The sequence below is a fragment of the Triticum dicoccoides genome, chromosome 1B, assembly GCF_002162155.2.
Source record: "Triticum dicoccoides isolate Atlit2015 ecotype Zavitan chromosome 1B, WEW_v2.0, whole genome shotgun sequence".
NCBI lineage: Eukaryota > Viridiplantae > Streptophyta > Magnoliopsida > Poales > Poaceae > Triticum > Triticum dicoccoides.
In genome coordinates this window covers 226,741,643-226,756,116 of record NC_041381.1, presented here as the reverse complement: position 1 = coordinate 226,756,116, position 14,474 = coordinate 226,741,643, and the positions used below count along the sequence as shown (strand labels likewise).

General features: G+C 44.8%; 1 long non-coding RNA gene across 3 annotated transcripts; it reads left to right on the top strand.

The window, feature by feature from the left end:
- The first annotated feature begins 4,842 nt into the window (after positions 1 to 4,842).
- On the top strand, positions 4,843 to 7,558 carry LOC119329356. 3 transcript variants are annotated; one of them, XR_005159466.1, is made up of 6 exons: positions 4,843 to 5,323; positions 5,493 to 5,609; positions 5,716 to 5,840; positions 5,973 to 6,093; positions 6,218 to 6,690; positions 6,761 to 7,558. It is a non-coding gene; the product is annotated as an uncharacterized LOC119329356 (long non-coding RNA). The 3 variants fall into 3 exon arrangements; XR_005159467.1 differs by lacking the exon at positions 6,218 to 6,690 and having other exon boundaries at positions 4,854 to 5,323; XR_005159465.1 differs by lacking the exon at positions 6,218 to 6,690 and having other exon boundaries at positions 4,871 to 5,323; positions 7,218 to 7,558.
- The last annotated feature ends 6,916 nt before the right edge of the window (positions 7,559 to 14,474 follow it).

Genomic DNA, 14,474 nt, shown 5'->3' with positions numbered 1-14,474 from the left:
GCGACCAGCAGTGAGCAGAGAGAGAGTGTGGCCGCAGCTGTCGTGTTTAGATCTGGAGAGGACGAGACAGTGTGAAGAGAGCAACACTAGCAAGCAAGCGCGGAGCCTCCTGCCTATATAATGCAGTACTAGTTTTCTTTTGTCTACCCGAGCCGGCTTGACCTCCTCAATGACTGTCGAGAAGTCTTCATGCACGTGCCCCGAAGGTGCAGTTGTCGTCATTTTGATCTGAAGCACCGGATTATAACATATAACATGAAAAAATGCCATATGACAAGAAATCATAACCTCACTGCCCAAAGGAAACAACATGAATCCCAACTGACAAAGTAGACGAGGATCAAAGCTCAAATTAAAGATAAACTCGTAGAAAAGATGTCCATCGATAGATGTTCTAATTAATATAGTCGGCTTGACCTAGATGGCAGTCGAGTAGTCTTCATGCATGTGCCCTAATGACTAGCCCCTTGGAGGAACTGAGTTGTCCCTACTTAACCCTCGCAGTGATCCGAAGCACATCACCTAATTTTGCGAGACGACAAGAGACCTTTTTTCAATTTCTCAGCAGAACTACAACCCAATATAACACAGCCTACACGATATGTAGATGATAGCCAATCCAGGCGTGTCTGCTGGAGTCTGGTCACATGCATGGACGAACTGATCTTCCGTGTCTTGCAGGGATCGTCTAGGCACCAACTTATGTACAACGCTTCTCTAGTAGTACTATCGCTCGTCTCTCTCTTCTATTAACTCACTCAACTTGCGGGGCCGGGGAGTGTGCCTATGGTCGGTTCTCAATTGCGGTCCCACATGTGTGTGCAAACGCAATATGACACGCGTTCCATTCGGAGAGCAGCAACGTGCCAGACCGACCGGTCGTCTGGGGTGTGACGCGAACGCGATGGGCGTGCTGTATACTCCGTACATGTGTACCGCCGTTTTCTTGAGGCTTTGCTCCATGGTGCAACCATGGATAGAAAATTAGTATATTGTACTATTTAAAAGTCGAGGGTGGGGATTTTCCTGCGCAGTAGGCGGGGCAGTTCCGCCTAGTTGGTTTAACAGAGACGCGAGAAGATGAGGGAGTAAGCTGCTGCAAACGTAGGGCTATGTGAATTGACAGTGAGTTACTACTGGACAGGTGGGGCCCCATGATTTGACTTGACATTATCATTTTAACTGTGGCGCTACGACCGGCGTGAGTCTCCCGATTCCTGACCACCTCCATACATGTGCGTCTCCCAGTGCTCCACCATGTAGAGGCTGACTCTTGCATGAGAGCCCACTCCTCCACTTTTTCCTTGCCTCTTTCCTCCACATATGCAAAAATGCCATGTAAAGCGGGCTTATAGCCCACTATTGTACTTACTTGCTCCTACAGGTGCTATGCCTGCCACAGAGGCATAAAGTCTGATTTGGCAAGTTAATTATGAAGAGAGAGACTAGTTTGGTGACCCAAGGAAGAAACGGTGCTAAGCACGTGTACCTAGGTGAAAACACAATTTTGAGTCTATAGCTAATTAAATGAAGCAAACTTAGCAACAAAAAACTAAGCACCTATGCATTGGGGACTTGATTGCTAAGCCATTTAATGCCCTTAGCACCTCATCTAAGCACCATTTCATTGGAAGATGTCACTCCTTGGCAAATGCAATAAATACTATGAAGAAAGAGATAGAGAGAAGTAAAAAAAATACTCTTATAGCCAACCTTATAGCTAACCTTGTTGTAGTATGGGTGACTAAGTGATGACTATGTATGACATGCCAACATCAGATAGCCTAACACACCGTGTTAAATCTCCAAGGGCGCGACCACGCGAGCGAGGCGACGGTCATGGTAGGCGCGACCATGATACGGGTTGCTGATAGCCCTTGGATCTGAGATCGAACGGTCGCATGCTAAGTTGCTAAAAATTTGCAGAATAACACTCCAGGATAGATATTCACCCATAGGTCTAGAATCACGCGATGCAACCGTTTGATCTTAGATCCAAGGGCTCTCGGAAGCCCGTATCATGGGAGAATGGAAAGCTTCGTATCACCTGTAATTTTCCGGACGCTTGACATGACATCAAAAGCCATTTAATTGGGCGTCGAGTAGACATGACATCTAATTGGGCCCCCATAGTACTGTGCATGAATCCATTTATCCACCAGGAAAGCCACTACCATGCCATTCGCACTCCCCACTCAGCATTTTTACAATCGAAAAACCGCTGGCAGTTCGCTCCTACTCGTCCCCGGACGTCCTTTAACATTACGGCAGTTCGCTCCTAGTCATCCCGTCCTTTCACATTACGACAGTTCCACTAATCCTAACGCTCCTCCCAAATCTATGGCGTCCCAAATCTCCATGATCGGCGGTGAGTACAAGGTTAGAACCATTACCGGTGATGAGTTCGACATCATCTACACCCGTTCTTCCGCGACGGTGAAAGGATGCCTTGCTTGCTTCAGACGCATGTTCAAAAACTCAAATGATCAGTGGGTCGCTAGGCTAGATGTTGAGTACACCACAACCCTAGACAAAGAGAAGAATCTAAAGGAGGAAGAGAAGATGATGCCCGCTGTGATCCAGGTTTGCATGCATGACTTATGCTTGGTCCACCACATATGCCATTCCGACATTGAGTGCGAGGAATTTAAGAACTTCCTCAAGAACGGCCTAGTCAAATTCGTTACTGTAGACTTTATGAACGACAGAACAGTCCTGGGTCGGATAGGCCTCATTGTAGGCAACCCCTTCGATCTCTAGAAGAATGGGCTCCTTCCCTCCCGTGATCAGCCTTCAATGCTGACCCTGGCAGGAGCCATGGTTTATCCTTCGTACGGTAAACTGAAGAAACCGCCGCACACGTTTCATCATCATGCATGGCAGTGGAATGTACTAGATGTAGACCACATCCAGTACGCTGCAATGGATGGCTACCTTTGTTTCAATATCTACAAGGGTTGGATGAAGAGCAAGAGCCAAGTGTGCGGTTCAAGCAAAGAAGTATCGACCAAGAGGAAGAGGGACAAGGACAAAGTCGAGGACGTGGACGAGGACTCCGAGTAAGGTGGCAGTGTCATTGCTCATGGTGGTTCTAATGCAGTGTCTACCAGATTAGTTGCTTAGTTTAATTTCAGGTGTGCTTAGTTTTGTTTGAGGGGTGTGTTGTGCTGAGCCCTCAGCGGAACTATGTTATGTTTCTTCTCATTATATTTCTTACAGTTCATCTTTTAGTTAGTATAGTACTACCACCCGTTTCATCACATTATATACTTATAATATATATGGCCAACATCATATAGCCAGCAGCTTAGTTGTCAAAGAATTTCAGGGTGCTTAGTTTTGTCAAAAAAATCAGGGTACTTAGTTTTATTTGAGGGGTGTGTTGTGCTGGACACCATTATTGTGACTCAAATATCTTTTGCCATGTTATAATGACATAAATACCGATGGACCAACATGCCAGCTCTCCCTCTATCTCACTACAGAAAAATAAAGTGTGGGGCTTACTTGATCCCAACAGCGTTCTTATTTTCCTGTAAAATTATTCGCTTGGTTACTCCTAACAAGCGGGGCCACACTTATCATTGTGAGTATCATCTTATTGTTGTCATGTAACATGGTTAACGGGTTTGACTTGAAAATAACAATGTCTAATGGCATTTTTGAGCAAACATCTAACTTAACAATGGCATTTTTGAGATCTAATTACATTTTTGAGCAGGCATCTCACGGATCGGTGGCATTTTTGAGTAGTTGTAACTTTTAATGGCAAAACTGAGTAGTGATATGCAACTAGTGGCATTTAAACATATAAGAAGCCTAGCTGACCCGCTCTCCTGAGGCCTCCTCGTTTTCGCGCCGCGCGTGGTCGTCCAATTGGGTCTGGTCAGCTCAACTTGCATGTGGTGACCGTTCGATTTTCACTGGTTGTTTTGACTCAGTAGTCCTGCATGGAACCCGATGACTGATGGACTCAGCGAGTTCTATGGTTGGCTGGGTTCGAAAATCTTGGGGTGACCACTCCTGCCTCGTCGCGTGGCTGTTTCGGCGCTGACCGCACCCAGTGCGGACAACGGGGTTAGCCGACGCATGCGCACTCAGCTGGCGCGCCCTTGTCTCACTGGTGGGTGGGCCGGTGCTTCTGCTGGCCCCACTCGTCGGCTGCGCTGGCTCGGTTCGGCTCCTCACGGGATGGGTTTGTGTGGGCGATCGTGTGTTCTTGCGCGGGGACCCACACGGGATGGGCTGTGCGCGGACGGTCGTGCCTCGTCGCGCGTCGCACGGTGGATGGGCCATGGCGTGGAGGCAGCGGTTAGCTGCTGAGGATATACCCGTCGGTTCTTTGCGCGGGATGACGTGTGGGGCACCATGCTCTCTAGTCCTACGCGTCGGTGGGTGGTGTTTATTCGTTCTGTGTCCAGCCTTTCTGCCGGGTTTGGAGGGAGTTGTTGGCGTGCGGTGTGGCTGATGCACGGCTCGACCAGCAGGACGTGTGATCCCCGCGCTGTGGACCCCGCCTCTGGGTCGCGTGCGCTGATCCTGCGCGCCCCTCTCTTGCACGGGTGGCTTTCACCCGTTGGCTTGGTGCTTGTATGACGGTGGTCCCAAATGGCCCGCTTAGGACGCGTGTATTTGACGTGGTGGTGGGTCTGTTTCCGTTCGCCAGGTGCTTCCTGCTGTGGGGAGAGGTCGCGCCCGTCCTTTCTGGGCTGACCGATGCATCGTGCGCGTGGGGGCCCTGGCTGACTAGATTTTGTCACCGTTTGTTTTCTTTCGTAGGTGATTGCCAATGGACCCGGTGCAATTGTTGTCCCACCGCGCAGCGAAAGCGCCTCCGCGCACAGTTCTAACAAATTGGGGAACTGGTAAAGGAAACCTAGATCCAAGCGGTAAAACAAGACCTTCCTGCTCCTCCTCCCTCACCCGGCGGCGGCTCCCTGCCCCTGCCTGCGCATGCCTCTTCCTCCTTCTGACAGCGGCAGCGGTGAGCATGAGAGCGGCGGAAGTGGCTGGACACCATAAGCTGCCCGAGGTGGTCTACGGCGAGGAACGACCGCGCCCGACGCGGTCCTCCAACCCATACTTCCCAACCCGGTGCATGCCCAAGGATTCCAGCGCACCTCGAAGGAAGGACCAAGGCCTGGGACTACTTGTCCTCTTCTTCCTCTAACATCTCCCTGCCAGCTGCTGCTTATTAGTAGGGAGGGAGGGAGGGAGGGAGCGAAAAAGATAGATGGCGGCGGCGGCTGGACCTGGCTGAGTTGTTTGGGGAGTTGCGCACACGTCGAGCGACGGTGAGCGCATCCGACGCCGATACACCGAGGTGAGATTCACCCGTTCTTTCTCTCCCCATGCGTCCTCCTCCGCTCGGCCCCGATTATGTCACATTACGCGTTCTGGTTGATCTTTGTTGGTTAAAGTATGTGTTGTTGTGACCTTGAGAATATTTTTTATTTCATCACTGTATAACTAAATATTTATTTATGAAACAGAGTCCTCATCTCCCTATCTGTGTCCCTCAGTTTTCTATTGGCCAAAACAAAAGATTCAATCTATTGTTGAAAGACCAACTTGTCCGCAAAATACCTTGCAAACTGCAGCACGTTGAGGTACATCCTTGTATTTTCTTGTTGATTTTCTGATGCGAGAAGCGCAGGAGCCCTATCAGTTGCTAACTGATGTATATAATAATCATCGGTTGTCATTTTTATTCAGCTAGGAGGTCTGTGCGAGTTAGAGGTTATATGAGACAAGGGCTTGGTCCTATTAAATGGAAGGGCCATAATTATTAGTCCAAGTGATATTGAAGTTACATTTGAGAATTTTCCCTACTACCTTAGGTGATGTTTTGACTTAATGTTCCTTTGATTTGCTTGACGTCTTATGCTGTTTTTTAGCTTCTTCGTATGCTTGACTTAATGTTCTGTCACGTATTTATACCTTTATATATTTATTGATGTCCATTTATGCAGCGAGAATACGAAGGATGTCCTCTTATCATGTTCATTCCTACATTTGGAAAAGAAGGGATTCATTGAGTAGTTCTCGGAAGTTTCTTCAATAAACCAGCGAATTTATCATCTGGTCCATCAGGTAAATTATTTTTTGTCATTGCATATTGTCTCCGTTGAATGAAATTTATGTCCTTGAGCCATGTCAGATTACATGCTTTTTGTGAACACCATTACTTATAAGTATCCATCTCATTATGTATCAGGTTCTGAGATTTATTAGGAAACATTGATGAAGGCACTTGCCAAACATTTTGGTGCTATACTACTTGTTGTTGATTTGTTGCTATTGCCGGACATACTGAGAACTTCATGAATACCTTAAATAGTGATATTTCTGTGTTGATTTTTTTTGAAACAAAATTGTATGTGGCTGTCCATGCACACACGGTATTCAATTTTTTATATAGTGTAGAAGTGGTGTGGAAGTTAAAGCATCTGTGACTGCATGTGGATATATTTTGTCAAGCCATGTAACATTGCCTTTAAACATGATTTAGGATTTTCATTATGTGCAACTCTGCCCAGATTGAGTACCAAGTTGTTTGTTTCGTGCCTAGGTGAGGTCATTATGGCGGTACTTGATGCTCTAATGTTCATCTGTGTTATGGAGTTGGTTCTTTTGAAGTTAAAAGTAGTTGTATGTTCGTACGATGCTCTTCTCAGGTTTTAAGCCTAGGTGAAGGCATAACATGTGGTAATTTATGTTCTTTTCGATCTGCCTGCGGCTGATTTTTTACCTCTTCTAGGTTGTTTTGCGTACTGTGGTTGCCCTTTATTCCACATGGTCTATGAGTTGTGGGGATTTAGGGTCTAGGAACTGACAGGCTCTTGTTTCTGTTGCTGATTAGAGCTTTGGTTAAGGTGCGTTCTTTTTTAGTGTAGTCGGCATTCTGTTGTTGCTCCTGTGATAAATTGTTAGTTAGACTTGTGCTTAACTAGCGATTCTTACAGAGATGTACCTTCAGTGAGAAGAAAAGGCCATATTTTTTGCTAGCAAGGATGACGATCTTGCAGCTTTCTGCGCATAGTTTCATTCTTATCTTATATACTTTATTTATAGCATATAAATACAGGAATATAGCCGTCCTATGTTAGAGTCTGAATTAGAATCCAAATCAGCAATTGTAAAAATGAACAATAACTTCTATTTCGTCATATATGCAATGTCCCCAATTTTATTGTTTTTCCTTTTTGGTTCTATAGGATTGCAACCGGAGGAGCCGGAGAACACGACCCCTGTCCTATGTGCGACCATATCCCCCATGGCTCCTACAAGGAACATATCGGCCACAGTTTTTTAGGGAACTCTTTTGAAAGGCATGTGTGTACAGAACACATGTTTCATCGTCTTCTTTTTTTTTCATGAGTTGTTGAACAGATCTTATGAAGCTTGATTGATAGTGTTTCAACTCAGATGAAGTGTTCTGGATGATCAGTTTTGCAGATCCTGGAGATCATTATACCTTTTGTACAATGCACTGTTCGGGAGTGTTGCATGCCTTTGTATTGTGTTCCTGAACCTTGCTAAGTTTGTCCATGTCCAAGTCTTCTGTTCTAAGAACTCTTTTGTTGCATGCACATTAACCATACATATTTACATTTCCATTTTCGAATTGTTAACTATAGCTGACTAAAATTTGGTATAAAATAAAGCCCTTGTTGGTAAATGAGCCACGTTATTAGCAATGTTTGCCTATTCAGGTCTTCCAAGACCAAAATCATCAGAAATCCAGAACATACAGCACTTTTTTTTGAACATAGGTTACCCTGATACAAGTCTCCGTTCAATTTTCTTATACGGAGGGGTTGGAATAGTTACCATACATGCTTGCTCAAAACATATGTATCTTGATAAAGCGATCAATCAGGGCGCATTAAAGGCAGACGAAGAGAAAAATGTTTGGGGCATCTGTGCCGTTGAACATTCAGTGCTTATGTAAAAACTCTAGAAATGTGTTTGAATCACAAAAAAAGAGTTCGTAGTTCTTATTCATACCTGAAACACGTGAGGCTTTGCAAATTAAACCATGTTTTTTTCAAGGCGCATATGGATTTAGCAGACCACAACTAAACCGATTGTATATACATGGCCTATCTTTAGTAAATGAAACTATTTTCATCACGAACATGGCTTTAGTTGAAGGTTCTTGCAGCATGAAACTATTTTCAACGACAACATGTCTTCAGCAGGTCTCTGCGCTATTTGACGCAACGGGTCAACTAGTAAATAATAATAACCCAAGAATTAAATAGGTATGATAATTTCTTTAATAGAATTTAGCACCCCATTTAAGCACGTACTAGCTTTTTTAATAGTACTATATGCATAATTTGGCGACGAGCACTCTCTATATGTCCACCTTTTTTCTTTAATTTCATCTTGTTAGTTTTTCTCCATGGCGCAATCCATCAATACTACTACTGTACAAAAGTATACATTTTCTAAAAGGCTAGAGGGCGGGGCAGTCTAGCTTGGTCGGTTTCACGAGAGGCGAGGGCCTTTGTGATTTGACGGCTCATTACTACTGGAAGGCAGGGCCTTGTGATTTGACTGCTCGTATAAATGTGCCAATGACCTGAGGAGGAGCAAAGAACCGTGCGCTATACTCAAGTTTTCCACTGTAGTAGTACTACGATGGAGCAACACAAAACACGACAGCCCAGTGCCATATGGTGTAAAAAATGATCTAATTTGCTAGTCATCTCATTGTTAGCATTGTTCTATTCATGCCTCGCAGAGAACGTGACATGTGCGGTGAAACACCCGAAGCAAAAGAAGAAACACAAGAGCAAAAGAAGAAGGAAGATTATCACACCAAATAATCTAATTCTCCACGGAGTCGTTACTGCTTCTTCATCACGTCCACGACCTCCATCTCCTTGCACGTCTCCTCCGCCATCTTCTTCCTTCTGTCCATGACGCTGGATTTCTCGACGCGAGCCTTCATCATCTGTTCCATGGATGCATTACGTACCTTGACAGCAACCGGGTGCTCAATGCGGAGCTTCATCAACTCCTCCTTCTGTTCCATGACGAGGTCCTGCAGCATCTTCATTGAGGAACTACTATTCTCATGCAGCTTCTTCCAGCCCGCGTTCTTCTCCTTCAGCAAGTCGAGCTCATGGCAGAGCTTCACCTTGTCCTCCTGAAGTTGCAGGATTTCGCCGGTCGCCTTGTTGTCCGAGGAAATGCTCTTCTTCAGCAGCATCACCAAGCCGGAGGTCAACTCCCCCTGCTCATTGAGCTCAGCGGGCATGTCGTCGAAGCTCTCCTTTAGCAACTCCACCAAGCCGTGGATGAACTCCTTCTGCTTATTGAGGTGCTTATTGAGTTGATCGGGCATGCCGTCGAGGGATAATGACTCTAGCACCGCCAGCTCAGCATGTTCGCCTCCGCGGCTAGGGCGCTCCTGGGAGCCATCGCCAGCCCGTGAGAGATCTTTCGAGGTCTCTGTGTTGCGGTGAGCCCTCTTTTTTCCCACAACCTTGGTTGTCGCTCCCTTGTTATGAGTAGTTCTCGACCTAGAGCTCTGCACACCTGCCATGGCAAGGACGAAGGAAGAAGAAGGACTTATGAGGAGGAAGGTAGAGTAATTTTCGGTTAGGTAGTTCCCCTTTTTATAACCTAAGTACTAGCTATAGTAGTAAAACCTGCATAGTGGGAACACGTTCATGTTTGGTACGTACTAGTAGGTGTGAGCAGGCTTGCACTTAATTGTGGCACTAGTACTTTAGAATGTGATGGGAACAAGGTAAATATTAATTGATGGTTTTTGTTTCCAGGCCCGTAATGGCTCCCGATGAGTTTAGTGGAACATAAATTTCAAGTACTCCCTCCATCTCAATTTACAAGGCTTGCACGTGTATCTAGGTCATAACATATATAAAATAAATTGTTTAACATAAAAAATATATCATTAAAAATAGAACATTTGAAGTTTGTAATGATATATTTTTCGTAATCTATGCCTCTTATTAAGTTGGTCAAATTAACGACCTAGGTACACGTGCAAGACATGTAAACTGAGATAGAGGGAGCACTACACTACTCAAATGCGTAAATATTATGTTACTTACATATATGGTCAAAAATTGGCACAAAATACGAAGGAGACCAATGGAAGTACTAGCAACCAATGATTTAACTACTCACATGCGCGCAGTGGAGTAGTAATGTCTTTCTTCCGCCCTCACGTCCACTCAATTTGCATGCGCTGTATTAATTGACCATCAATGAAGTGAAGGACTTTACACGCGTCAAATTATCACATGGGATGGATCTTGGTACAAAAATGCGTCCGCCCATGTACCCGCGCGTGCGTGCGAGGGAATGAGTGCATGCGTGGTGTGCGTGCACATCTTCGCTTCGTGCATGTACCTCCAGTGTGGATCAGAGAGGACGCGTACATTCTTCTGGAACCAACAACACATCACTATGATCAATCCACACAAGGAGGTCGCGACAACGCCTCCACATGTGCCACGTGGCTTCATGAACTGTAAGAGAGACACTGTGTAGCGTGCCATTGGAATTCTAATTTATGTGTTTTGCACATACTCGAAGTACTAGTAAGGTACACGTGCATTGCACGCATCAGATTTGGCAACCAAATTATGAATAAATACCACATTATAGCATGTAAGCTCTGAGTCATATATTCCTGATGTAGAACTTCGTTCAATTCTTATAGTTCATCTCATTCAAAATCAATTAGTTTTTATAAAAATCTAGGGCCTCTTTGATTCGTAGGTTTCCAAAACACGGGTATCGGAAAAACATGGGATTAGAGTGGAAAGTCATCCTGAATCCTACAAGATTGTACGAGTGTTTGATTGTGCATAGAAAAACCGCAGGATTCTTTCAAAGATGTTTGAGCGGATGGGATGTTTCCTATCAAAATCTAGTGCAAATGAATCCTATGGAAAAATTCCTATGGTTTACAATCCTACAAATCAATCAACCAAGATAGGAAAAATTCCAAGGATTAGAATCCTCCAAAATTCCTTTGAGAATCCTTTGAATCAAAGAAGCCCTTAATCTATTTTATGATTCATGGAATTGTGCGTTGTAAAGCATAAAGTAAAAACAAATTATGGCAATTCAACTAGAAAAAAAGTTTGGGCAGTTATGATATGGAAGATTCTAGAACAAAGGAGAAGCACTTGTGTTTTGAGGTTTGTGCATTATGCTTAAGTTCAACCATGGAGTCTGCTAGACTGTATATGTGGAAAAATCAGGTGGGGGCTAGAAGATGGTGCGAGGGGCCAAGTGGAGGGAGACTATGAAGGAGTGCACAAGTGCGAGATTGATATTTAAAGAGAGGGGGCGAGAACGTGTGCTGTTGCGCAGTGGCAGAGCCATGAAAAATAAATGAGCTAGGGGGCCAAGCATTGCTAACTTTTTACAAGGAGGGCCAATTCATCAACTTAAACCATTTTACTAGCAATTGTCTAATGATCACATTCATATTAGCCTCGATATACAGTGATGTTAGGGGGGGGCAGGGCCCTTATTGCCCCCTGTTTTCGCCATTGTGTGCGCGTCTGAGAGATGAAGCGGAAGGCATGGATGATGAGAGGGGTACATTGGATATATAATTAATGTGGGTGTATTAGCTATGTAATCCTATAAAGAGAGGTATAGATTGATCGATGTGGATGTGGGAAAGAGGGTGAGACCTCATTAGATATATAGATTGATTGGTTTGTGTGGAAAACTTTGAATGACCTAGCTATATACACACACACACACATAGAGGAACATCGATCGTTGCACATGCATGTGAGAGAGAAAGAATTACCGATATGATGGAGAGGGGGAGGTGTGTGTGTGCACTTGCATGGGAGACCAGCCTGAAGAAAAAGATTGCATGTGTGCGATGGATAATGCCGACTGGTAGTGTGTGTGCATGCATGCATGAGAGAAAGTTAGTGGTACAATTATAAAGAGAAGACGACTGTGTGGGTGTAAAAGACTAGGTGATGTCATAATCAATGTAAAGTTGAATTCAAATACTTGAATAAGAGATCATGATGTTTGAAACCCATGCATGCATGAATATAACGGAGATATGCACGGTGTGGTTTGGAAACGAGCATGTTGTACTGTATACACATTGAACAAGGTCAGACTGATTTGAATTTGAGATACCGATGGCAGACATCGTTTGGCCACATTGCATCCGTGCATGGACACACTATTCTAATTGGAGATGATGGGTGGCTTTCGCATCACATATCTATATCTATACCCCTATATATATTATATTTTATATTTTATATATAGTGTGCGGATAACTTTAACTTTGAAAGATGGTCGTTGGATGAGGCCAATCCGATGGTGCAGAGATGGCAAATTTGAGCACTACTGGCCATTGGATATCATGTAGATTCAACCAGATTTTGCCACATGTACAATCTAGAAGACTCCATGGTTGAAATTAGGCATAAAGCACAAACCTCAAAACACAAGCACTTATTCTTTGTTACAGAATCTTCGTATCAGAATTGCCCAAATGTTTTTCTACATGATTTGCCATTATTTCTTTGTACTTTATGCCTTACAACGCACAATTCCATGAATCTTAAAATAGATTAGCTTTCTTATAAGAACTAGATGATTTTGAATGAAATGAACTATAAAAATTAAATGAACATCTACATTATGCATATATGACTCAAAGCTTATATGCTATAATGTGGTATTTATTCATAATTTGGTTGCCAAGTCTCATGCGTGCAATGCACGTGTACCTTACTAGTCTAAATGGTGTTTGTGTGTGTGTTGTGCGTGTTAAACACATTGTACATAGTATATCATACATGGTTTAGATTCCGAACATCTAGCTAGAGCATACATGTACTATGATTTGAATTCAACATAAAATGGATACATATATTTGAATTGGAGATTGTATGTACATGTAGTTCGTATTTATATAGGAATTTACTTCTCCTATATTCATGTCATGTGTTGTGAAGATAATACTAAGATAGTTGTATAACTAACCCAAGTACAATCCCATTCAAATATGGAAAATGTACTCAAATTTAGTCCATATGCTAGAAAACACACATTGTTTTTTTATTGTTGAGGGAAGTGCAAATTGTGTTGGTACTGTACACGTTACGTTTGTTGTCCCGATTTTTTTTTGTTTTTTTGTTGTATTTGGATGCATTTCTAGAAATATAGTAACACGGGACATGCCTCTCTCTAGTGATGAGGTGCGAGTTGTCTTTTTTTTGGGTGCACATTAAGCTTGTTCTCCAGAAATTTCAAGTCGCGCCTTGTTACGCCGAAATTTCAAGCTAGCGCCTCTGTCTATCGTCCTACAAAACTCCCGCCTCTTCAACCCGCGCCTTGTTACCCCGAAATATTTAATATATATCTTTGTCTCATTATGCTCCGACAACTCCTTCCATCTCAACCCACGCCTTGCTATTCCAAAATTACAACGTGCCCGAAAACTCCCACCTCCTATGAAATCCTGACACGCGAAATGCCCATGATACCACTGAACCTAAAGAACCGCCTCAAATCGGTGGGGGTACTTTCCTAACTTACCCCACATTTCGTACAAGCGCGTCCCTAAGCCATGGTTCCCCACTCCCATCCCATCTGACCACCCATTCGTACATCGAGGCCGCGAAAACCCGCGAAGCCGTGGATCGAGCCGCGCCGTGGAGCCTCTTCCCCGACGATGTCATCCACAGAAACACCTCGACGTCCCTCATCCACCGTACCAGATGAGGATTTGTCATTGATCTCGTCGTCCCACCGGTTCAACCACCCCGTCCTCCACCTGCAAGAAGCTGCCCCAATGTTCCCCTCGTCTTTCGCGCCACCCTCATTCCCACACCGTCGTCTTTACCTGCACCAGCAGAAGAGCATCATCATCACCATTTCCTCGGATGAAGTTGCGGCCTAATCGGCGCCACCAAAGAGGTTATGCACTAATCGCCGCATTTTCTTCTTGATTCGATCTCACAGTGCTGCCGGCACTCGGTCCCGAGCCGACACGGCGCGGCTCCATCCACGGCGGCGTCGCGACCACTTCCTCCACGGCGTCGCTCCCTTGGAGGCAACATCCACATTAGTGGGAGCTGCTGCTTCTTTAGCTCTCGCTTGCGTGGCTGCTCTACTCTTGCTCTCGGTCCCCTGCCTGGTCTGTTCTTGCTATTGATCTTGCTCTTGCTCTTGCTGCTGCTCTCGCTCTTGCTCTTGTTTGCGATGCTGCTCCGATTTAGCTATGCTTCAGTCGACTGAATCGACTTTTGGGTCAGTTGATTTTCAGGGGGTGGGGAAGCTCGCCGGAGTTAAGGAAGAACTAGCCGCAGCGGGGATGGGGCTCACTAGAGAGGTACCCCACTATCTATCTTAGGGTTCAAGGTGGGGGCGGTGGTCGCCGGCGGTGGTGGGGCGGTGGCGTGGGAATTGCCAGAGAAAAAGCTCGGCATGGG